General features: G+C 42.8%; 1 non-coding gene across 1 annotated transcript; it reads right to left on the bottom strand.

Moving 5' to 3' along the window:
• Positions 1 to 4,828: 4,828 nt before the first annotated feature.
• Positions 4,829 to 4,901, bottom strand: TRNAE-CUC. The gene has a single exon. It is a non-coding gene; the product is annotated as a tRNA-Glu (tRNA).
• Positions 4,902 to 25,445: the final 20,544 nt, after the last annotated feature.

Here is a 25,445-nt window from a genome sequence, read left to right as displayed (position 1 = left end):
TTGACTCCATCATTATATGATTGGGGCCTTAACAAACAAGCTCAGGTGAGTAGGTTCAAATGAGCATGTTGAACTTTAAGAATTGCCAAGGGAGCTTCCTGGCAGTCCAGTGGTTAAGACTCAGTGCTTTCACTGCCGAGGCCCAGGTTTGATTCCTGGTCAGGGAACTAAGATCCTGACCAGAATGTCATGTGGCATAGCTAGAAAAAAAAAAGAAAAACAACTGCTGAGAAGTTATCCAGTAGGCTGAGGCTTCCCTGGTGGCTCAGATGATAAAGAATCTGCCTGCAATGCAGGAGACCCAGGTTCAATCCCAGGGTCGGAAAGATCCCCTGGAGAAGGGAATGGCTACCCACTCCAGCATTCTTGCCTGGAGAATCCCATGGACAGAGGAGCCTGGGGGGCTGCAGTCCATGGGGTTGCAAAGAGCTGGACACAACTGAGTGACTAACTTTCACTTTTTCTATCCAATAGGCTGCCTGCTTTGGCTTATCACATTTAATGAAGTTTCTTTTTTGAGTTGGTGGCAACTTCTTTATTTTTTATAAGTTTTTTAAAAAAATATTTATTTGGCTGCACCAGATCTTAGTTGCAGCACATGACATCCTCATTCTTGTGGAATCTAGTTCCCCAACCCCATGGAATCCAAGCCCCCTGCATTGAGATTGTGGAGTCCTAGCCACTGGACCATCAAGGGAGCCCAGGCAACTTTTTAAAAATAGACTCCTTTTTGTCCTATAATAGTGGATGTGAGTTTTTTAAAGAACAGTTCTCACCGTGGAGCCCTTTAGGTCCTATCCTAGTGACTCCATGAAACTTTCTGCAACTCACTCTCCTTATTGTAAGACTAAGCAATCCCAGCTCAGAGAGGTTAAGTAATTTGCCTGCAGGCTTCCAGCTAATATGTAAAATAATGGGAACCCAACAGCTTCTGCTCTTTTCATTCCATCAGTGTTCCTCACGCTTTATTCCTATATGTGCCTTCTTCACTATCTTTGTCTTACCCTCTAACATGCATGATTGTTTAACATTTTTCAGCAAATTAACTCTCTATTATAAGTTTAATTTTTTCTTAAGCAGTATTCATGAAATTATGAATTTGATGTGCTTGTTATATATGTATGTTATATTAACAATATTACTGTGTGTGTATGCTCAGTCACTTGGTTGTGTCTGACACTTTTCTTTTTTTTTTTGTTTTTTTTTTTTTTGTCTGACTCTTTTTGACCCATGGACTGTAGCCCGCCACGCTCTTCTGTCCATGGGATTCTCCAGGCAAGAATGCTGGAGTGGGTTTCCATTTCCTCCTCCAGCAGATCTTCAGACCCAGGGATTGAACCCATGTCTCTTTTGCAGATGTTTCACCACTGCTCCATCTGAGAAGCTCTATATTAACAATATTATTAATTCACATTAAAATAACTATATAACCTATTAATTTTTTAATTTAAAGTCATGTGCATATGACCTAACATATTCCTCTAATGGTGTGCATATTCAACCATTGGAAAACCTTACACTGTGTCCAGAAGTGAAAAAAGGTGAACATTTCGATGAATAATACTGTTTGTTGCTGCTGTTCTGGGTTCTAGAGTAACAAGACCAGTTTTTAAGCAAGGCTCATCCACTGTCTCTGAAAGCAAAAGAAAAAGTCGAGACCCCAGAATGTTTTGAACAGCCACGGTGTTATCACAAGAGACATGGCTAGACTTACAAAAAGTCTGCAGTGAGGGGATACAATCACTTAAATAGCTAGGTTTTTGTTCTTCTGTTCAAAATAAACATTTCTTAATGGTTACACTTCAAGTAATGCCATGAATAAAAATCAAACAAAAAACCTTTGGACTTTGATACCTAGAAGCAGACTAATAGCAAATCATATTTAAATAAGGCCTTCATAAGTGCATCATGATGAAACAGAAGCAATAAGGTTAATTAAGTCTTTATGTTCTATTATATACCTAGGAACCCAGCCTCTTTAGGTTAAACAATATTAAAGACAGAAGGGCCTGTGGTAAGTTGCAATTATGCCCAGTGTATCAATGAAATACTCTTCTTGAATTTTCACTGGTTGCTTTTAAAGTTGGTTTGAGCAGTAATCCCAAGAAAAGAAATCTTTTGATCTAACCAAATGAAGGAGTAATCCATTAGTGCTCAAGCAAGAAAGACATAGGACTTCCCAGGTGGCACAGTGATAAAGAATCCACCTGCCAATGCAGGAGATGCTAGAGACTTGGGTTCGATTCCTGGGTCAGGAAGATCCCCTGCAAGAGGGCATGGCAACCCACTCCAGTATTCTTGCTTGGGAAATTCCATGGACAGAGGAGCCTGGCAGGCTACAGTCCATGGGGTCACAAAGAGTTGGACATGACTGAGCACACACACACACACACACACACAGGAAGACATCATTTGTTCATACAGCCAACAGCTACTGGATGGTTGCCTAGTGATGCTGGATATTGCACTAGGTTCTAAGATACCCTAATAAGATATGGTCCCTGAGCTTGGGGAGCTCATAGCCTAGTTGGAGAGATAAACAAATCAAACAGAACAATCATGCTGTGTTGTGTGGGTACAGGTATTGGGTTGGGCAAAAAGTTCATTTAGGGCTTTACATAAGATGGTATGGAAAAACCTGAACGAACTTTTTGGTCAAACCAATACTAGGGGGTCCTGACAAAAAGGAATTAAATACAGCCTGAAAGAGTCAAGACAGGCATCAAAGAGAAGAGAAAGGGGCAGAGCTAAGTGCTTATGAATGAACTGGAGTTAGCGATGAGGCAATTCCAGGCAGAAGGACTAAATCACATTTGGGAAAGCACCTTAATGAAGGACAATAGGATGGAACTGAAGACCAGGTCACTTATGGTGAACAAGTCATTCAATATGGCTTGAATGAAGAAGGGGAGAAAAAGTTCAAGCTGGAGATGGACCAGGTGATGACAGGCCTAACTAACTAGTTTGCCCTGAGGACTATAGAGCCGTTCGAATGTGGTAAGCAGAGGAGACTTGGGTTGCCTGATGGCGGCTGCCAAGACTCCTCTGTGAGGGCTGCTCGGCTCCATTCTTGGGACTTTCCCTGGACGCATTTGGCAACAGGGCAGCAGCTGCGATTACTGACGGCTGGAAAACAGGGTCTCTCTGGCATGTTATTCGGGCAAGTGTAATTACGGATAATGGGCCTCAATTTGCCCATCAGGAATTTGCACAGTTGGCTCTGTCGCTGGAATTTCAATATTTCACGTTGTGCTTGTGTACCAGAGTTAGACAGCAGGAGAAGCAGAAGCGGCCGTGGTTTCTCAGCAGCTCCGTGCGTTGACTTTGGAAATGGTCCCGGGCCTTTGTGAAGCAGTGGCCCTTCCTTGAAAAGCAGGCCTTGCCCTGAGCAAACCCATCCCCCCGAAAAAGGTTTCCAGCCACGCTCCTCAAGCACCAGGTCTGGAAGCCGAGCAGACAGGACCTGCTGGTCCAGTGGGGCCGAGGTCCTCTCCTGGAGTCCACATCTGGTAAGGAGGACTGCGTCCACTAAGATCCTGCTCTGTAACCCAGGCTGACACACAATTAAAAAAAAACAAAAAAGATGCTTTGAATGTGAATATTTCAGCTCCACTTAGGGCAACTGCTTTGGAAACTCTTGCTTCATTACTGTTTTTCTTCTTTATGCTGCCTTCTGGGGCAGGGTCAACCAATTTTGTTTCCTACTATTCCAGTTTTGTGTTCTGTCCTTGTCCTGGCACTGGCCTTTCTATCCACTCTACACATATTAATATAGTATTTGGCCATATATCAAGTCATGTTCTAAAGGCTTTGTGTGTATTAACTCATTTACTTCTCATAACAAAAGTATGCGATAAATACAGATAAGGAAGTTATTATACCCATTTTACAGATGAGAAAATGAAGCCCAGAGTAGGGGAAATCAGATTTGAACCAGGCAGTATTGTTCCAAAGTCTCACACCAAACTTCACTTGAATTTCATACATTCCAACCTGTGTTTTCTTAATATCTGAGATATTTTTTTACTGAGCAACTTTTTTTGGTGCTAGGTATTTTACATGTGTGATTTCCTCCAGACAGCTGAAAAGGACAGATACAGCTAAATGAACTAAGCCATAGTGATTTAAGCAACTTGCTCGTGATTATGCTGATAGTAAATGGGAAAGCCGCTGGCCTCTGAGCCAGACAGAGCTCCTTATCCCTCCATCTATTGCCTCATTCTCTCTTATACTGATTGTCTGGGGTATTTTGACAGCTTGAGTCTGCCCTAGGACCGAACCACCATGATGACCCTAGACACAGCCCAGGCCCCGCTCAAGGGGAGGCTATGACAATCCACCACAATCTCAGAGAAAGGAAATAGAAACCTACAGTTACTCTGTGAGGCTACATGTGAGGGTCTCTTAATAAACAGAGCTCTAACAATTATATTCTCCATTTATGAAATGCTTCCTAATGTGCCAGGCACTTTATATATGATACTCCTAAGCAGCATGACAATCCTACAAGGTCAATATTATTACTGCTATTTTACTGATGAGGAAACAGAGGCTCAAGGAAGTTAAATAATTTACCCACCTTCACCCAGTTATTCAGACATGCTGACTCCAATATCCAGATGTTTTCTCCTATACCTGGCTTCTTGTGAGCTAGATTCAGAATAAGCCTTTCCAAGGGCTTAGAGAAAATACAGAGGGTGAAAGAAAATAGATTTAGCATGGATTGGGGACATTTCTTCATTTATTTGGCTTTGCCAGGTCTTAGTTGTGGCACACAGGATCTTCGGTCATGGCATATGAACTCTTAGTTGCGGCATATGGCATCTAGTTCCCTGACCAGGGATTGAACCCGGGCCCCCTGCATAGAGAGTACAGAGTCTTAATCACTGGACCACCAGGGAAACCCCTGGGGGACATTTCCTTTTTTCCTTCCTTCCTCTCTCCTATCCTCCCTCCTTGCTTTCCTTCCTCTTTTCAATTAAAAATGACACAGTGGTTAACAAAGCTAACAGAAGCCCTGAACTTGGCCTCCTGTCATCTTTAAAATCCAAGTTCCACCCATGCACAATTATGACCACTGACAATAAAATCCCAACCCAGTGTGAATCAGCACAAAGAAAAAGCAAAAGAGGGCAGGGCTGGGGCTTGGTGCTTAGAATTAGCCCCAAAGTTATGAGTCAGAGAAGTCTTAGGATAACCTCCTGCCAAGTTAATCCCAGGCCAGGGCTTGCCAAGGTGCAGCTGCTCTCACAAACTCCAGAGGACCAAAGTGGACTGCCCTGGGGAGAAAGAGCAGTTCTGCTGGGCTGGAGAGAGACCACTGGACAAGTCATAGAAATTGTTGTCATTGACTGAATCTCATTGGTGCTACTGTGGCAGAAGACAGTCCTGTAGTCACGTAGGTGGCGGTGTATCTGTTTGATTCTCCTCTGCACTGTACCCAGATACTCAGTAAAGGTGTGTATAATGCATTCAAAATGGAGGCACAGATTTGTTTGTATTACTAATACAATGTTTGCAATGTGAACGAGCCAAAAATAAAATGTCAATACAATGCTTGCGTGCTATCCTAAAAACAATGGCATGGGTTTGTGAAAGCAAAAGTCGCTCAGTCCTGTCCAACTCTTTGCAACCCCATGGACTGTAGCCCTCCAGGCTCCTCTGTCCATGGGGATTCTCCAGGCAAGAATACTGGAGTGGGTTGCCACGCCCTCCTCCAGGGGATCTTCCCAATGCAGGGATGGAATCCAGGTCTCCCGCATTGTGGGCAGATTCTTTACCAACTGAGCTACCAGAAAGGCCCAAGAATACTGGAGTGGGTAGCCTGTCCCTTCTCCAGGGGATCTTCCCAACCCAGGAGTCGAACTGGGGTCTCCTTCATTGCAGGCTGATTCTTTACCAACTGAGTTACCAGGGAAGCCCCTGCATGGGTTTGTAGAGACCTAAACAAATGAAAAAGTGTTTGTCTTAGTTTGTCCTTGGTCTGGGTTCTCCACATTGCCTCCAGGTCCACCTCTCTCTCTGAATCTGAACTTTGTGAGTAAATTCTAGGGTCAGAAGGTGTCAGAATCACCTCGTGCTCCAACTTCAGACAGACCTAGGCTCTTATAGAGAGAGTAGTCTGCACTTCTTTCTTTAAAAACACAGGAAGTATGAAATTTTCTCATATCCTTCTAGAGAAAGAAGAGGGAGTTATCCATCCATGCTTGTGGAAAGAGAAGAGGACTTTAGAATCATAAGGATCCAGAAACAAACTCTGCTACTTACCATCTGTATAAGCTTTGGGCAGTTTATTCATCTGTAACAATGAAGAAAACGAGACTTAACCTTGGAAAGAGGTTAAGAAGACTAAGTGAGAATGTGCATGTTAAAATGCCCAGGACAGGGGAGAGAGGTAGGAGAGGAGTTCAGGATGGGGAACACATGTACACCCATGGCTAATTCATGTCAATGTATGGCAAAACCCACTACAATATTGTAAAGTAATTAGCCTCCAATTAAAAAAAAAAGAAAAAACCTAACAAATGTTCACTATACTGGGGAAAAAAAATGCCCAGGATGATGGCTGGCTTGTAGTTAACTAGATCTTCATCACTCAATCTCCTTGGCTGACCTGTGCTTCTTTCTGTATTCCCAAGTCCTTCTGAGAGTCCTAGCACCATCTATTCTTTATGATACAGGAATCTTTGATCAGAAATGCACCGAAGGTTACTCTGGTATTCTCTCTGTGTTCCAGAAACAGAAATGGGCAATTCAATTTTTACTTTATTCCATAAAGTGATGAAGCACATATTCTGGGTTAGGGACTGAACTAGGAGCTGGGGATGTATAAATGAATTGTGGGTCTCAGAGGGGAGAAACAGACAAATCAGACTATAGTTGGGATATCTGTAAGGACAAAACTAGAGTTTGCGCACATCCCAGAAGAAGTATTTAAATGGGATTTTCAGGAACTGCCTGAGAGTGTGTGTATGTGTGTGTGTTGAGAAGTAAGGCATGAAGGAGGGGAGGCAGGTGGGAGCCTGAAAGGGCAAGCAGAAGTAGACCAGGTGAGGTAGGCAGGTGGGATTGGCTCTGCCTGTAGAGAGAACAATGCCAAGGCACGGAATGTGAAATCATCACCTTTGGTTCTGGTCACAGGGACCAGCGTATACTAGGGGGCGGGGCCAGGCCAGGGGCGGGGCCAGGCCAGGGGCGGGGCCACGCCAGTGGCTGGAGAGTTGGGCAGAGGTCAGATTGCAAAGGGCCTGGGGAGGTATGCTATGCAATTTTTGGCTATTAATTGGACACATACAGTGAGTCCTTGAAGCATTCCAAGCAGGAGGGTAACATGATCAGATTTGCTTTTCTAAATTGCCAAGAAAGGGACTTCCTTGATGGTTCAGTGGTTAAGAATCTGCCTTCCAATGCAGGGGACCTGGATTCCATCCCTTCCAAAGTGGGAACTGAGATCCCACATGCCGTGAGGCAGCTAAGCCCCTGCGCAGCCACTAGGGAAGCCCATACACTGCACCTACTGAGCCTGAGTGCTCTGGAGCCGCAGCTGGAAAGGAGCCTTGTGCCTCATTGAACACCCAGCACAACCAAAAAAGTTGCCATGACAACTTATGTCCACAGATTTAACTTGTATTTAGGAACTTATGACATTACCTACCCCACTACCCTTCCCAGGCTTCCCAGGTGGCTCAGTGGGTAAAGAACCCACCTGCAATACAAGAGACACAGGAAATGCAGGCCCAATTCCTGGGTCAGGAAGATCCCCTAGAGAAGGGCATGTCAACTCACTCCAGTATTCTTGCCTGGAGAATCCTGTGGACAGTGGAGACTGGAGGGCTACAGTCCATAGCATCGCAAAGACTGAATCGACTGAGCAAAAAAAAAAAAAAAAAATCCCACTGCCCTTATCCCATGGAAAGAGAAAATTATATCTTCAAAAATTAAAATTTTCAAAGAACCACATGCTAGATGGGATTTTGGTTTTGTGTTGAGGTGCTGTTGGGGATGGAAGAGACGATTTGATTAGGAATATTGACTTTATGGGGCTTCCCAGGTGGCATTAGTGGTAAAGAATCCACCTTCCAATGCAGGAGACGCGGCTTGGGTCCCTGGGTCGGGAAGATCCCCTGGAGCAGGAAATGGCAACCCACTCCCATATTCTTGCCTGGAGAACCCCATGGACAGAGGAGCCTGGCGGGCTACAGTCCATGTGGTCACAAAGAGTTGGACACAACTGAAGTGACTTAGCATGCACACATGCACATCACTTCCCGGACTAGTGATGAATCTGTGTCTCTGGCACTAGCAGGCAGATTCTTCACCACTGCGCCACCAGGGAAGCCCCAAGTCCATGGTTCTTATAACTTGAACAGGAGTTTTGAGATATTTACCAAATCTGGAGACCATGATATTTACTCTAACAAATCAGTTCTCAGAGGCCTCTCCAAGTGAAAAAGCAGGAGGTCTGTAACCCAACCCTGAAATTTATTAGCAGAATCAGTTTATGACTGTCAAGTCTCACTCTTAAGGCACCCCAGTGCTTGCCTTCTATTTCTGGCCCTAACTGAAGCTGTTAGCTTCTCACTTTCAAAAACATTTAGTTCATTCAATTATGATTATGAGAAGTCTATTGAAGTGCCCTGAAAAATCTGTTGACTTCATTTTTTTTGGTAAATCCACAACATTCGTGATGACTTGTTTTTAATCATTGTCACTTCTCTTGATCAAATCAACTGCCAGGGTTTTGGAGTCTCAAGGGCAGTTTATCCTACGAATCAGGACCCATTTATCTGAGGCTCTGTCTCTGTAACTTCAATACAACACGCATATCATAAAAATCCCGACCTCAACAGCAGGCGAGATCTGAAAAGCAGACTTAGAAAGTGGATGAAAAAAGAAAGCACAAACTTTCTCTGTTGCAATCCTACATTGCCCTCATTCACTGGGAGGCTTTTCTAATGTCACATTTGTCTTGGCAGATGAAGTGTCACATACTAAGCAGATGATAAGTGGCATAACTCAATGGAAGCATTTGGGAGAGCAACTCAGGAACAAATGAGTAGCTGGAATGTGTAACCACCAGCTCAGACAGGCAAGGTCCTGATTTGGCCACCCGGTTGAAGTTAGACGGGTTGGAGCTTACTTTCTTTTTTTTTTTTAAATTGTATTTATTTATTTTTATCTGTGCTGGGTCTTCATTGCTGCACTGGCTTTTCTGTAGTTGTGGAGAGCAGGGGCTACTCTCTAGCTGCAGTGGGAGGGCTTCTCATTGCGATGGCTTCTCTTGTTGCAGAGCATGGGGTCTAGCGAGTGCCGGCTTCAGTAGCTGCAGCTCCCAGGCTCTGGAGCACAGGCTCAGTCGTTGCGGTGCACAGACTTAGTTGCTCTGCAGCATGTGGGATCTTCCTAGACCAGGGATCATACCCGTGTCTCCTGCATTGGCAAGTGGACTCTTTCCCACTGAGCCACCAGGGAAGCCTAGGTTTGGGATTACTTTTAAAATCAGTCTCCCCAGGAGTGCACACATGCACACATGCATGTGAGTGTGTTACACAGCTGTTGTCTTTCTGTCACTGAATACTTAAAGTAGAAAATCAGGAGGTAATGTCATACTTAAAATGAAGAGAGAAACTAAGATCTTCAAGAGAAAAACAAAAGGAGGAAAGCAGATTTCCAAACTGACCTGATATCCACTTCAAGAGACCAGTTAACATTACTCCAGCTACAGAGTGTCTTGTGTCCACAAGCTTTGTCCCTAACATACACCGAGGCCAAGGCCTCTGCAAGCAGAGTTTCTAGTCACAGCTCAGCTAGGAATTGTACACCCTCCGGGGTCTGCAGGTCAAGATTTAAGCGCATGAACAAAGGACCTCTTCAAACTAACATGACAGAGACCCATCACGTCCGAACTGAAGCCAGAAAGGGGAAAGAAAACAAAATTAAATAGTTCTTTCATAAATTTCATTCAAGTTTCACAAGCTGAGACCCAGATGTGAAATTTAAAAAACATTCTCTGATGCCTTCATTCTAGATGAATAGGTTTCTACATTTAGGCAGTCTTGGCATTTGCAAGGCACTTGCTTTGTGTGAGGGAAAATGAGTGTGGGGCAGGAGAGAGAAGAGGGAGGTGAAGGGCCAGCTTTTAGCCTGTACCTGGTTCCAAGGTTTCCCAAGTTCCCCAGATCCTGGTTTAAGTGCTCTATTTAACTGTGAGAGCAGCTCCCAACTTAAAGTGAGACCCAGAACTATCTTCCCGTGTGTCAGTCTGACTCTTCCCTAATCGGGAGCTTCACAGAGGTGGTGTTCTGGAGCTGATTCTCAAGACTTATCCAGGCAGTGATGCAGTGGAAGAGTTTTTGGGTCGAGGTAGCTGTAGCAGCAAGGGCGGGAAGGAAAAAACTAGAGGAAATGTTCTGGACATGTGAAGATAAAGGACTAAAAGGACTTGACATCAAACTGGATGTTTGGGGCAGGGCAGAGGGAGATGTTGGAGGCGACTTGCGGGTTTCAGACCAGTGGTGATGTTTATTGAAGAATGGAATAATAGGAAAAGGAATGAATTTGGAATGGGAGGTGGTTGAGACAGGTATCTGCTGATTTTGCCTTCCCAGCATCTATCCCACCTTCTATCCATGGTACTTCAACTTTCCTTCAAGCAAACGCCCATCCTGTATCCTGTATTCACGTGGTTCAGGTGTAACTGACACCATCTTTGGTTCAGTGGGTAGACACATGACCCAGGCCTGACTAATCAGGACTTCATCTCCGAGCCCATCAGGACTCTATACTTTTATATAAAATTGCTTATAGATGCTAATGTAATGGTGGGATGGTGGAACTTTAAGCTGTGTTCTCATAGTGATTTAGAAGATTAAGAAATCACCAAAAATAGGGGGATGATGTGATTACAGGGGAGCTAGGTCTTCTTCAGTGACCTGTTTGCGGTGCTATGCTGCCAGTGCTATTGATTCAGAGGTGGACTTGTGATCAAAGTTGAGTCAATGAAAGATAGTCCTGAGACTTTTGACCAAAGTGTTGGGAGCTCTCATCTCACTGGGGGTCCAAAGCTGATGAAATGGGAGCCTGGAGCTTCTGGTAGTTACATTGTTACTATAAGAGAAGAACTGTCTAAGAAAGAACCCAAGACAGAAGAAAGCAGATCCTCAAGAAGGAGATGGTGAAAGACAAAAAAGGTGATGGGGAGAGACAGATTTCTGCTAATGTCGTCACTGAATCACTTGGACTCAGACTTGCTTAGAGTCTGTCACTGGATTTAATTCTTTTTCTTTTTTTTCTTGAACCAGTGAACCAAAAAAGTCTTAATGAATATAAAGATGTTATTTTTTCCTCTTTTTTTTAACTTTTAAAATTATTAATGCAAGATAACACATTTACTGGCAACTTGGAAATTACAGAACAAATGTACAGAGTTCCACTTTATAGTACAATTATTATTATTATTATTTTTTAATTAGTTGGAGGCTAATTACTTCACAACATTTCAGTGGGTTTTGTCATACATTGATATGAATCAGCCATAGAGTTACACGTATTCCCCATCCCGATCCCCCCTCCCAAATTAAGATTTTTAGCTGAAGTTTCAATATCAAACTCTCAAAGATTAATAGAATGAATATACAGAAAAGTAGAAGGATATAGTAGACTTGAAAAGCACCATGAACCAATTCAACAGAATTAAGATTTATACAATTTTCACACAACAGTAGGATACAAATTTTATTCAAGTTCCCATAGGCTATAAACTTGGACACTGGAACATATCCAGGGACATAAAACAAGGTGCCAAAATTTCAGGGTCTAACGGGATTGAACTTATACAGAGTCTGTTCTCTTATCACTGTGGAAGTATGTGAAGTCAATATAAAGATGCCGTTTTTAAATTTTTTCATTTATTTTATTTTTGGCTTCTTCGTCACTGTGTGCAGCCTTTCTCTAGTTGCGTTGCACGGGCTTCTCATTGCAGTGGCTTCTCTTGCTGTGGAGCACAGGCTCTAAGTGTGTGGGTTTCAGTAGTTGCAGCTCTTAGGTCAGGACTTCTGGCAAATGGTTCAGTTTCTCCACAGCATATGGAATCTTCCTGGACCAGGGATGGAACCTAGTCTCCTGCATTAGCCGGTGGATTCTTAACTATTGGACCATCAGGAAAGTCCTAAAGATGCTATTTTTGGACAGATCTATTTTAGGTGCTGAGAATCACACAGACAGTTCAAAAAACAAAGCAAAATTAGTGTGCTGGACACTTTCTTTGATCCCAAAGATAGAGTTTTAAAAGTCATCCATACGGTTAAAAAAAAAAAAAGCAATAAGAAGAGATAAGTGTCACATTTTTGCATAGTGCCAGGTATTGTTCTAAGGGGCCTTGTAGTTATTCTTTCATTTCACCTCACAGAAACTGTGTGAGTAAAAAGCAGTTATTTGTATTTTACTGAGGAGGACATTAACTCACACACTGGGGAAGTTAAGTAGCTTGTTGTGGTGGCCAGACTCCAAGACAACTCTCATGAAACCTGCCTCTCCTTATTCATGCCATTATTCCCTTCTCCCTTCCCCCTAGCCCTTGAGTTTGAGCTGGACCTAGTGACTTGCTTCTGATGAATAGAATAAGACAGAAGTGATGGTGTGTAACTTGGAGACAATCATTAAAATGGTATAGCTCCTACGCTCCTCTCTCTCTCATCACTCATTTTGAGGAAAGCCATGTTGTGATCAGCCCCATGAAATGCCTCATGAGGTGAGAAACTGAAGTCCCTGGTCAATGGCCATCAGAGTGAGTTTGGAAGTGGATCTTCCAACCCCAGTCAAGTTTCTAGAGACTATAACTTCTACTGATAGCTTCACCTCTTGAGAAACTCTGAGCCAGAACCACTCAGCTAAGCCATTCTCAATTCCTGACCCTCAAAAACTGTGTAGATAATAAGTCATTATTTGTTTTAAACTGATAGGCTTATGGCTAATTTGCTACCCAGCAAGATAATTAATACAGATTTTGGTACCAAGAATGGGGTGCTGATGTAATAAAAATCTAAGATGTCCAAGTTGGTTTGGAAATACAACTTGAGTGGAAACTGGAAAAGCTGTAAGGATTTTGAGGAGGGTGTTAGTGAAAGCGTAAAGGGCCACAAACACACAATTTGTAGAATTATGGACTTTGAAGAGCCCATCAGTAAAAGTGTAAAGAAAAATGGAGAAAACCTTATTAGAAACTGTATAAAAGGGAGTCTTCATTATGCATAGCAGTAAGTTTAGTAATATCATTGTCTTCAGTGATGTGGGTGGTAGAAAATGTAACTGATTAACTGGGTGATCGAATTAAGATTTCCAGCCAGTGTGTTGAAGGTGCGACCTGGTTTCTTCTAGCTGCTTATGATAAAATGCAAATGAGAGGGATAATACGCTAATGGAAGATTGTTAAACAAAAAAGGAACCAAAGGGTTTGAAGAGTCACATCATGTGTAGATGCCAAATGATGTCAACATTTAAAAATGGCTTCTGAGAAAAGATCAAATCCAGAGTACTGTTGGGAAAACCTGGTCCAGAGATAAAGCCCAAGGTGTGTCTGTAAAATGCTTTGTTAATACTTGGAAAGCTTAAAGGTGTTGCTCACAGTACTGTTCAGGCAGACAAAAAGCCCTCTAAGATGTTAAGGGTGTGACTAACAGGTCCTCTCAATCAAAGAATAGGACTTCTAAGAAGCTTAAGGGTATTGTCTTTCCCTAGAATTTAAAAGTGGAGAAGAATTATATCAAAGAGATTTGTGAGTGTGGCTTTATTTTACTAGAGCGGACCCCCAACAAGATTCACAGGAGATCTGCTGACTCCGGCAGATAGTAATGGGAAGCTTGGCATACTTCTGTTCATGGGGCCGCAAAGAGTCGGACACAACTTAGCGAATGAGCAGTAACAGCAGCGATCAGCAGAGATACTGCCAGATTGGACTAAGAAAGGTGAAAACCGTCCAAAATGTGGAAAGGACCTTGGGCTCTTGAAATTCAGCAAGACAGAACCAAACCGAGGAAACTACTCAGTTGCCGATACACACTACATTTCATTAAAAAAGGAAAGATAACTCAGACCCTGGGACCAAGAGCTATGAGAACCATTCCTGGGCAGAGATAAGACTGAGTCCAAATCTGGGTACTCATAGTATTTTCCCAGATGGATTTCAGAATTGCCATGGGCCAGTGATGACTCTGTGCTCCCAATTTCTCCCTTTTTGAACAGGATGTCTGTAACCAATATCCTATGCCTGTTATGCATTGGATGTGTACTCTGGAGTGGGGGGGGAGAAAGATGATTTGTCTATTTCATAGGATTCACAAGTTTAAAGATTAAGAGCTACACTCAAGGAACTATACTTAAGGTCTACACCTGAGAAGCGATATTCATAGCTAGATTTCATTTAGGTTATGAAATTCTAGACTTTGATGTTACAATGGTCTAGAGACGTCTGAAGACCTTAGGATGTGATGAGTATATTTTTCTCAGCCTTGGGATACAATGAGTACATTTTTTATGTGAGAAGACTGTGAATCAATGGGAGATCAGAGAACAGACTCTAATAGCTTCCAAAATGGCTCCCAACGGAGCTCCTAATGGTCCCCATCTCCTAGAAATCAGTCCTTCGTATAATCTCCCCTTCTTAAATGTGGACTGGACTTAGTACCTCGATTCTTTTATTTGTGTATTTATTTGCTGCTCAGGGTCCTCTTTACTGGTGCAGGCTTTCTCTAGTTACGGTGAGCAGGGGCTACTCTCTAGTTGCGGTGAGCAGGCTTCTCATTGCAATGTCTACTCTCACTTCAGAGCACAGGCTCGAGGGTGCTTGGACTTCAGTAGTTGCAGCGTGAGGGCTTCGTTGCCCCGCAGCATGTGGAATATTCCTGGAGCAGGGATTGAACCTATGTCCCCTGCATTGGCAGATGGACTCCTAACCACTGAACCACCAGGGAAGTCCCATCAGTTTGCTTCAAATGAATATAAGGAGGAAGAAACGCTGGTAAATGACTTGGAGACTATGTCATAATAAGCACTGTTGCCTCTCTATCTGTCTCTTTCTCTCTGCGTGTCTCTCCTTTTTCTGTTTCTCATAATGCAGTCTGTCATTAGTCATATAGTCAGCGTTCCTATGGGGAGGACCAGGTGGCCAGGAGCTGAAACCACGGCCAACAGCCAGGGGAGTGAACCTGGAGGGAGATTCTCCAGCTCTAGTCCAGAGACTGTGGCTCCAGCAGCCAGCTTTACTGCAACCTCAAGAAAGGCCTTGGACCAGAACCACCCATCTCAGCATTTACAGATTCCTAACCCTCAGACACTGTGCAGATAAAGAATGTTTTGCTGTTTTAATGCAAATCTTGGGATCATTCATTACACAACAATAAGCAATATACTTGCCAAAGGCATAAACTCTCTGATTTCATGAATATTAGGGAAGACAAATCTAAGTTGTCTGGGACCATAGGTGGTGGTGGGGCTTGACAAGATGGGTCACATGAGAACTCTTGAGGATCATAAAAAATGTTCTGTTTTTTTGTTTGTGAGGGCAGTTACACACCTTGACACTCTAACTGAATTGTATACTTAAAATGGGTGTTATTTACTGAATGTTTATTTTCCATAAATAAAATTGACTTTAAGAAAAGAGGGCTGTTAATGAGGAAATGGAATCAGTGACTATAGGCGAAATAATGGGGAAGGCAAGAAGATGGGACAATGTCTTAAGAAAGTGTTTGTGTTGGGATATTATTTATCTTTTAGGGTAATAAAGACTTGAATAAGTTTGAAGGCAGAGGATAAGGACTAAAGGTGTAAAACAAAATTTAAATTATAAAATAAAGTTCTAGATGGGACAAATATAGCTTATATTAAATAGGATTTTTTTTTTTTTTTTGGTGGATAGTGAAAAACTTCCTGGAAAAGATGGCTACAGGGAGAGTTAGAAGCTTTGACAGGGACTTGGGTTCAGGTAAAGAAGTCTAATATAGTTTTTGTGCAAATTGACACTGGAAGTCAGTTATTTTTGGATTGTCTTCTAAGGTGTTAAGTATTATTCTGTAAGCAACTGGGAGCAATTATAGTCTTTTGATAGGAAACAACAGGTTAGAGCTGTGCTTTAGGCATACCATTCTCTAGCAGAGAGAAACATGGACTAGATGGGAGATATCAGGGGCAGGGAAACCCATTACAAGACTATTGAAATCATTCAGTCACAAGTTGGCAATTGATTACAAGAGAAGCAGAAAAGAAAACTTGGCTTTTTGATTTGTAAAAGAGATGCATGTGTGTTAAGTTGTGTCAGACTCTTTGCGACCCTATGGACTATAGCCTGCTAGGCTCCTCTGTCCATGGGATTCTCCAGGCAAGAATACGAGAGTGTGTTGCTATGCCCTCTTCCAGGGGGTCTTCCTGACCCAGCAATCAAACCCGTCTCTTACATCTCTTGCATTGGCAAATGGGTTCTATACCACTAGTGCCACCTGGGAAACCCTGTAAAAGGGACAGAGGATTATAAAAAGGCAGAATTTTGGAAATGATTAGATGGAATTGAGGGAAGGGAAAAGCAGAAAATGGAGCAGTTGAGGAAGAGAAGGAGACTTCACTTTTGGAATAAAGTCTGAGGTTCAATAGACTATCCAAGTGAAATGGTGTTTGCAGTGGGTGGGACTGCAAGTAGAAATCTCACAGCAATAATTGGACTAGGCTAGAATTGAGATTTAGGAAGCATCTGTTTTCCTTTATTGATGAAAGAATCAAGACTCTTTAAAATGGATAACAGTGTGGGTGTATCAGTCAGCTTGGGCTGCTATAATAAAATATTATAGACTAGAGAAGGAAATGGCAACCCACTCCAGTATTCTTGCCTGGGAAATTCCATGGACAGAGGAGCCTGGTGGGCTGCAGTCCGTGGAGTCACAAAGAGTCAGACACGACTGAGTAACTAACACTGATGATAGACTGAGTACCTTAAACAGGAGACATTTATTTCTCATAGTTCTGGAGACTGGGAAGTCCAAGATCACGGTGCTAGGAAGTTCAAAATTTGTTTCCTGGTGAGGGTCCTCTTCCTGGCCTGCAGATGGCTTGCAGATGGATACTTCTCTGCATCCTCACATGGTGGACAGAGGAGGCTCTGCTGTTTTCTTCTCACAAGGGCACTAATTCCATCATGGGGACTCCACCCTCATGACCCATTTATATTTAATTATCTCCCAAAGGAGACTTCACCTTTATCTGATATCTTAATATTACTTCCTCTATCTTCAACATATGATTCTTAGGAGGCTCAAACATTTGGTTGAGAACAATGGATAAATCATAAATAATGCTTCAGATTTAAACCAGGTGGCTAAGTGATAAAGAAACTGCTTGCTGATTCAGGAGACACAGGAAATGCAAGTGCAGTCTCTTTGTCAGGAAGATCCTCTGGAGTCGGGGATGGCAAACCACTCTAGTACTCTTGCCTGGGAAATCCCATGGACAGAGCAGCCTGGAGGCTACAGTCATGGGGTCACAAAAGAGTCAGACATGACTGAACATGCACATATACTGTTCTCTCTGGAAGATGAATTGAATGAATTCCAGGGATCGTTTCTCAAAATGTTTCCTTAATGCAATATGAGATATTAATGCATTTTCCAAGAAAAATTGGTTTCATGATGAAAGAAGTTTGGGAAATAGAGTATTAAAAAGAAAGCTAAACAGATTTTTAAAGGCAGTTCTTCTCAGAGTCTTCATACGTAATGGTACTATGCACAGTGAAGCCTCAAGAGGACAGGACTACAGAATATAAACCATTTCTCATTTTATCTTAAATAGACTGGTTTTTCTTAGGAAGAGTTCCAGAAACTAATGTTTTAAGGACAGAATTGTAAAAAGAAATTAGGTTAATTATATGACTATAACATCACCTATGTAGTATTCTTATAAAAATAAATAAACCACCCTATTCTACCAAGGAAGATTCAAATCCATTTATGCAAGAAACTACAAGCAACCTAGACTCCTGAAATAAATCAACGTCATGGAAGACAAAAAGAAAAAAAGGGAGGGGGGAAATGTTTCTAAATTATGTGAGTCTGTGCTTAGTTGCTCAGTCGTGTCCAACTCTTTGCAACCCCATGGACTATAACCCGCCAGGCTCTTCTTGTCCATACGGATTCTCCAGGCAAGAATAGTGGTGCGGGTTGCCATGCTTTCCTCCAGGGGATCTTCCCAACCCCGGGATCAAACCTAGGTCTTCCACTTTGCAGGCAGATTCTTTACCATCTGAGCTATCAGGGAAGTCCTGATATGAAAGTCTAAAGAGCTACTATTAATAAATGCAATGAATGAGTTTTCTTCAGATCACTTAGGGGACAAAAAAGCACAGCTGTAAAGATCCTCATTGGAACAACTGGTAAAGTTTGAAAATACACTGTCATTAGATAATACAAAATAGAGGAAAAATAAGAATCTGACTCGGTTACATTCTATTCACCAGGTGTTTCCCAAAGTACTTTGGTCCTTGGGAATCTATACTGTAAGACCTAAAAGCATGACAGTTATAAGTGGTAAGTGCCGTGTGCTCAGTTGCGTCCAACTCTTTTGTGACCATATGGACTGTAGCCCGCCAAGCTCCTCTGTCCATGGGATTCTCTAGGCAAGAATACTGGAGTGGGTTGTCATGTCCTCCTCCAGGGGATCTTCCTGACCCAGGGATCAAACTCGCATCTCCTATGTCTCCTGCACTGCTGGTGAATTCTTTATCCACTGATTCATCGGGGAAGTTCAAGTAGTATGTTAGTTCCACATAAAAAAAAAGAAAGAAAAAGAAAAGGAACTTCCCTCATGGTCCAGTGATTAAGCCTCTGCACTTCAAATGCAGGATTTGTGAGTTCAATCCCTAAGAGACTAAGATCCCACATGCCACTTGATTGGCAAAAAAAGAAGAAGAAAAAGAAAAAAACTCTTTTAAGCTGTACTGAAACTGTAGTTATTGGGAACACTTGCGTGTGCAAATAAAGGCTTCTTAAAAAACTCCATACAAGTTAGGGAACAATATTGTATTAGAGATGAAAATTTATAAAAAATCTGCCCAGGAAAACCTGAGTTTTCACAAGATCGTAAATCAACTATGCTCCAATAAAAATCCGCCTGCCCCCCCAAAAAAACCCAAGTTTAGGTCTCTCATGAATTGTTGGAGTCCTTTTTCATTAAATAGTGTTTAAGGCTCAAAAAAAAAAAAAAAAGACCATGGTGTTTCTTTAACTCCAGCTTCAGAAACCTACCATTATAAATAATTGGGGATAATTATGAGAGCAGCTGAATAAACTGGAAAAGCCCGGGCACAAAGAAAAAAACCATAGGATGAAATGTGCAGTGCTGGAGTCAGCCCATAAATCTCTCTGCAATCAGAATAACAGTTCCCCGTCTTCTCCAAACTGGAACGTATGTTTAAAGCAAACACCAGAGCAAACCTAACCAGATCAAAATTATGCAACCCCCCCAAAGTGAGTCTGGTTTCCTTTTACAGTTATAGGGAGAGAATCTCTGGGCCCTCAGATTAAATTCCCCTGACTCCAAATTGAGAAATACGGCAGTAGCTTTTTTTGGAGGGTATGATGTCCCTTAATCCTAAAGATTTGGGGGCTCCCTTTTCTTCCATCAACCCTACAGCCCCTCAACTCTTCTCCCCTGGGAAATACAATGACCTCAGAAGCTTACTTTGATACCATGAGCAGACTTTGGCAAACCTGTTGCTGGAAGGGTCATATGGAGAAAAGCAGGGGTCCCAAAAATTAAATAAATCATCTATCACTAACTGGTACATCTGGCCGATATTAATTAAAGACTGGGAAACCCCTCGGGGCGAGAGAGTAGGTGGCTGCCACATATATTGAGAGAGAGATCAATACATGACAATATGTACTTTTTGTTGGAAATTACCATTAAGATTGTGACAGAGTCCAGGTTTCCCTGAATTTCTATATAAATAGCACTTTTTTTTTTTGCATGATCAGGTCTACTCCTAGAGTCTTTGCTTGTCGTCTGTAAAAAAAGAAGTGAAGGAGGGAGTTAAAGCTGGCAGAGCACTTGCATGGCGCCAGGCAATGTGCTAAGGGCTATGCAGAGACTGTTTTTATGTATCGGCCATCGTGTGGCTAGTGGGTGTGGGTGATCACTTTACAAAGAATTTGAGCGTCCAGGATCTGAAGCCAGCCCTGGGATGCTTCTAAAGTTCTGGTCTTTCTGTCTAACACAAGAACTTGAACTTAAGTCAGCACTCTAACACCTTAAGTGAAAGAGGTGTAGTGAAGGCATTATGGCCTTTGTTGTTGTTCAGTCACTCTCTGTGACCCCATGGACTGCAGCACGCCAGGCTCTCCTGTCCATCACCATCTCCCGGTGTTTGCTCAAACTCATGTCCATTGACTCAGTGATGCCATCCAATGTCAGGGTCTTAAATGAGTCAGCTCCTTGCATCAGCTAGCCAAAGTATAGGAGTTTCAGTTTCAGCATCAGTCCTTCCAGTGAATATTCAGGGTTGATTTCGTTTAGGTTGACTGGTTTCATCTCCTTGCTATCCAAGGGACTCTCCAACACCACAGTTCAAAACCACTGATTCTTTGGCAATCCGATTTCTTTATGGTCCAATTCTCACATCCATACATGACTACTGGAAAAACCATAGCTGTGACTATACAGACCTTTGTTGTATTATGGCCTAGGCACATGTTATGGTTGGAGCAAATGCCCAGAGGGACACTCTATCAGAATCAGTCAACCTGAGCTATGTTGTCCAGCAAAGTAGCTGCAGCCACATGTGGGGTTTTGAACATTTGAAATGAGGCTAGCCTGAACTGAGATGTGTTATAAGTATAAAACACATATTGTTTTCTTTTGAAGACTCAAAAGAATACCTCGGACTTCCCTGGTGGTGTCTGCATGCATGCTCAGTCACGCATTGCGACCCCATGGACTGCAGCCCACCAGACTCCTTTGTCCATGGGATTTCCCAGGCAAGAATATTGAAGTGGATTACCATTTCCTCCCCCAGGGGATCTTCCTGACCCAGGGATCGAAAGTATGTCTCCTACATCTATCTGCCAATCTATTGCATTGGCAGGTGGGTTCTTTACCACTAGCCACTTGGGAAGCCCTCCTTGATGGTGCAGTGGATAAGAATCCACCTCCCAACACAGGGACACAGGATCCCACATGCCTCGGAGCAACTATTAATAAGCCTGTGCACCACAACTATTGAACCTGTGCTCTAGAGCCCAGGCGGGATCCACAACTAGTGAGCCCACGAGCAGCAACTACTGAAGCCCGCGTGCCTAGAGTCTGTGCTCTTCAACAGGAGAAGCCACTGCAATGAGAAGCCCTTGTTCAATGAAGACTCAATGCAGCCAAAAATAAATAAACTAAAAAACAAACAAACAAAAAAACAAAATGCCTTTTCTCAGCCATAAGAAGGAACGAAGTAGTGCCATTTGCAGAGATATGCACTAACTTAGAGACTGTCAAACAGAGTGAAGTAAGTCAGAAAGAGAAAAACAATTATTTTATAATATCACTCATATATGGAATCTAGAAAAACGGTACAGATGAACTTATTTGCAAAGCAGAAATAGAGAGACAGATGTAGTGTCTGTGTCTACTTATGGATACCAAGGGGGAAAGGGTGTGGGATGAATTGGGAGATTGAAATTGATACACATACAATACTAGTATAAAATAGGTAACTAATGAGAACTTACTGTGTAGCATAGGGACCTCTACTCAATGCTCTGTGGTGATCTAAATGGGAAGGAATTCCAAAAAAGAAGGGGTATGTATACGTATAGCTGATTCACTTTGCTATACAGCAGAAACCATCACAACATTATAAAGCAACTATACTCCAAAGAAAAATTTAAAAACAAACCAAAAATTAACCCTTTCTAGTTGAAAGTTGAAAAAAAAAAGAACACCTCATTAACAAATTTTTGTGTGTATCACATGTTAAAATGACCATGTTTATGATACATTTGTTTAAATATAATACCATTAAAATTAATTTCATCTGTTTCTTTTTAAATGTGGCTACTAGAAAATTTTAAATCACATATGTGGCTCACCATATATTTCTACTAGGCAGGTTTGGGCTTGATATTGAGAAAGAAAATTTCTCTCAACCACCCAAGAAGTGAAAAAGTGTTGGACTGCAGAACCTGCCACCTGGAGCCCAGTTTCCCTTAGAGATTCTCCTGTTCCCCACCCTCATCGTCATCCCACACTTAAATTCAGTTTAAACGCATGGTATGAAGGTAATCTTTCAAGATGAAAGCCTGTTCTCATCCTGGTTCCATGGCTTAAAATCCTTTGGAGTTTTTGTCTTGGCCTTTCAGGCCATACTCCTTAGCAAAGCAGTGTAACCTGGCTTTGGCTGACTTCTTCCAGCTTCACCTCTTACCCCTTACTGCTCCAGTTTCTAGTGTGTGTTGTGTTTCTGATACCTCCGCGTCTTTGCGTTGGCTCCTCCTTTTCCTGGGAATGTCCTCACTGCTTGCCACACACACCCAAACCTCCTGCACTAGCTATACCAACCACTGTCCTCTAACCGGTGGATTGTCCTCCAAGACCTAGTTTTATAGTCGTTCCTATTGGTGCCTCCACTGAACTTTCACCCTCTTAAGTGTTCTTCTCTAAGCCACCTAACACCCTCCATCTGCTTTTGTGGAGGCACATACACTTCTGATTTCCTGCTGGCTTGATCATTTGCTTCCCTCATTTGACTTAGTTCCTTAAAGCCAGGAACCTTGTTCTTCATCTCGAATCCCAGGACCAAGCCTAAGCCTGGCACCCATCAACATTCAATAGCTACTTACTTGTAACTGAATTGAGAAGCAGGTCAGATAACTGACCAGGGATCATCCACTCCCAAATGGTGTATCAATTAGAACTCTTGTGGATGCAAGGGACAGAAACCTCCACTCTGACTGGTTTGATTGTCTTACAGGATTTAAAAGCCTATGTGTTGTTCTAGCTTCAGGAATTGCTGGATTTGGTTGTCCAATCAGTGTCACTGAGATGTTGGTTTTTTCTTTTTTTTTTCCATTTCTCTACCTCTCCACTGTGCTGGTTTTGTGTGAAGAGAGATTCTGTCCTTAGGGCAACGAGATGGCTGATAAGCCTATCTTCCAGTTTCCAGTTGAGAAAAACAATGTTAGCCACCTTGATAGTTTGAACAGAGGGTAGAATTTACTCCTGCTGCCCCTAATTGGCCTGTCTGGGGGTCATGTGCCCAAGTCTGAACTAATAATTATTGACCTGTGGATAAGAAACATTGATTGGCTCAGGTTTAATCATATGATGAAGAAATGGAATTGAGACTGTGATGCAGTCGACTTCACCCCAAGCAAGAGACTGAAAGCAGAAGCTCCTAAGGGCAACAGCAGGGTTCGTATTCAAAGGGAGTAAAGAGTCTGCTGCAATGAAAGAAGAGCCCTGAGGCAAGTTGGTTCCAGAGTGCCTTCTTTTGCAAAAGTAGACATTTTCGGGACCATGGATCTCAAGAAAAATTCATGTTCTTACAACTGCACTGATTTTGTTTTTTTCCCTTGCTTTTGCATTATCAAGGGACTCCGTAAAATGGGGGTTATTCTTGTTAGATGTACAGGTATTATGTACTGAGCTGTGCTGCCATTTTAGTCACATTCAATTCTTTGTGACCCCATGGACTGGCCCACCAGGCTCTGTCGGTGGGATTCTCCAGGCAAGAATACTGGAGTGGGTTGCCGTGCCCTTCTCCAGGGGGATCTTCTCTACCCAAGGGTTGAACCTGAGTCTCCTGTATTGCAGGCGGATTCTTTACTGCTGAGCCATCAGGGAAGCCTTGTGTAAATCAACTGGAGAGCTCAGTAAGTTGACTAGAGAGAGAGGTTAGAGATAGTTGAGAGACACAAAATCCTATTGCTGCTTGATAAGACCCTGGTATCTTTACTGGCTTGAAAACTTACTCGGGAAAGCAAGAGAATGACTGAACTGCAAATCTCTTTCTGGTGAAATGGGGACACTGAATGCAGACACTTGGTGTCCCTTGGAAGAACAAGTCTTTAGTATCGGGGACCGTCAGTTCCAGGGCACCTCACAGTAGCTCCTTCTGTACAAATTCATTCATGCAAAACTTCTGAGTGCCTAACTATTCCCATTGGCAGTCTGTTAGGTGTAGGAGAGAGAGAGGTAAACAAAACAGATTTTAGGGAGCTCGCATTAGAGAGAGCCAATAGAAACACACAAATGAGATACTTTCACACTGAGATAAATGCTATGAGTAAGTTTGAGTGATATAAATGAGAGGGACTAAGATAGATGTTTTCTCTGAGGTGGGATGAGAGCTGGTGCTTGGAGGATGAGAAAATGCCAACTATGCAAATCACTACTTAGGACTTCCCAAGAAGACGGAGGGTGTAGCTGGGAAATGTGGAGTAGCACCTTGCTCCTCAAGGGGAGATCCCAGATTAGCAGCATCAGAATTACCTGGGAGCTTATTAGACATGCCGAATCCCAGAACCCACCCCGGCCCTACTGAGTCAGAATCCACATTTAATGAAGTGGCCCAGGTGATTCGTAGGCATGGTAAACTTTGAAAAATGCTGGACTCTTGATCTTTTCTGCAGCTCACTGGGAAGGTATAAAACCTGCTGAGGCAGGGAGTAGGGAATATTGCTGTCAGCAGTCGCTAGAAACGGGAACATTTGCTGCTGCTGCTTCTGTAACAGACCAGCCGGGCTGCTGGAGAAGATCATGAGGTTTTCACGTGTTAGGGTCCTAGAGGTTTTCTAGGTTAGTCCCCTTGCTTTACAGGAGACTGAGGTTCTTGGAGAAGGCGTGACCTGCCCAAGGTGGGCGCCTCTGGGCAGGATCTAGGATCTAGGAGTTTCCTTTCTCTGGGCTACCTTTCAAATATTGACAGGACAGATTAGAGCGAGAATGGAGGAGGGAATGATAAGGTGACTGGGAAATATTTTTCACATGCAGCACTGGAAAACAGCTGGCCTTGGTGTTTCATTCTGTGAGGCAGAACTGAGAAAATATACCTGAGAACCAGGTTCATTTACAGGGAAGCAAATTTCAGCTCAAGGCTAGGAACCCTTCTAAGAGTTAGAGCCAAACAACTGAAAGTGCCTCTTACAGGCAGGCAGTCAGTTCAGTCGCTCAGTCGTGTCCAACTCTTTGCAACCCCATGGACTGCAGCACACCAGCCTTCCCTGTCCATCACCAACCCCCAGAGCTTGCTCAAACTCATGTCTATTGAGTTGGTGATGCCATCCAACCAACTCATCCTCTGTCATCCCCTTCTCTTCCTGCCTTCAATCTTTCCCAACATCAGGGTCTTTTCCAAAGAGTCAGTTCTTCACATCAGGTGGCCAAAGTATTGGAGTTTTGGCTTCAGCATCAGTCCTTCCAAT

The sequence above is a fragment of the Cervus canadensis genome, chromosome 17 (assembly GCF_019320065.1).
Source record: "Cervus canadensis isolate Bull #8, Minnesota chromosome 17, ASM1932006v1, whole genome shotgun sequence".
NCBI classification, from domain to species: Eukaryota; Metazoa; Chordata; class Mammalia; order Artiodactyla; family Cervidae; genus Cervus; species Cervus canadensis.
This window is presented reverse-complemented; position numbering and strand designations above follow the sequence as displayed.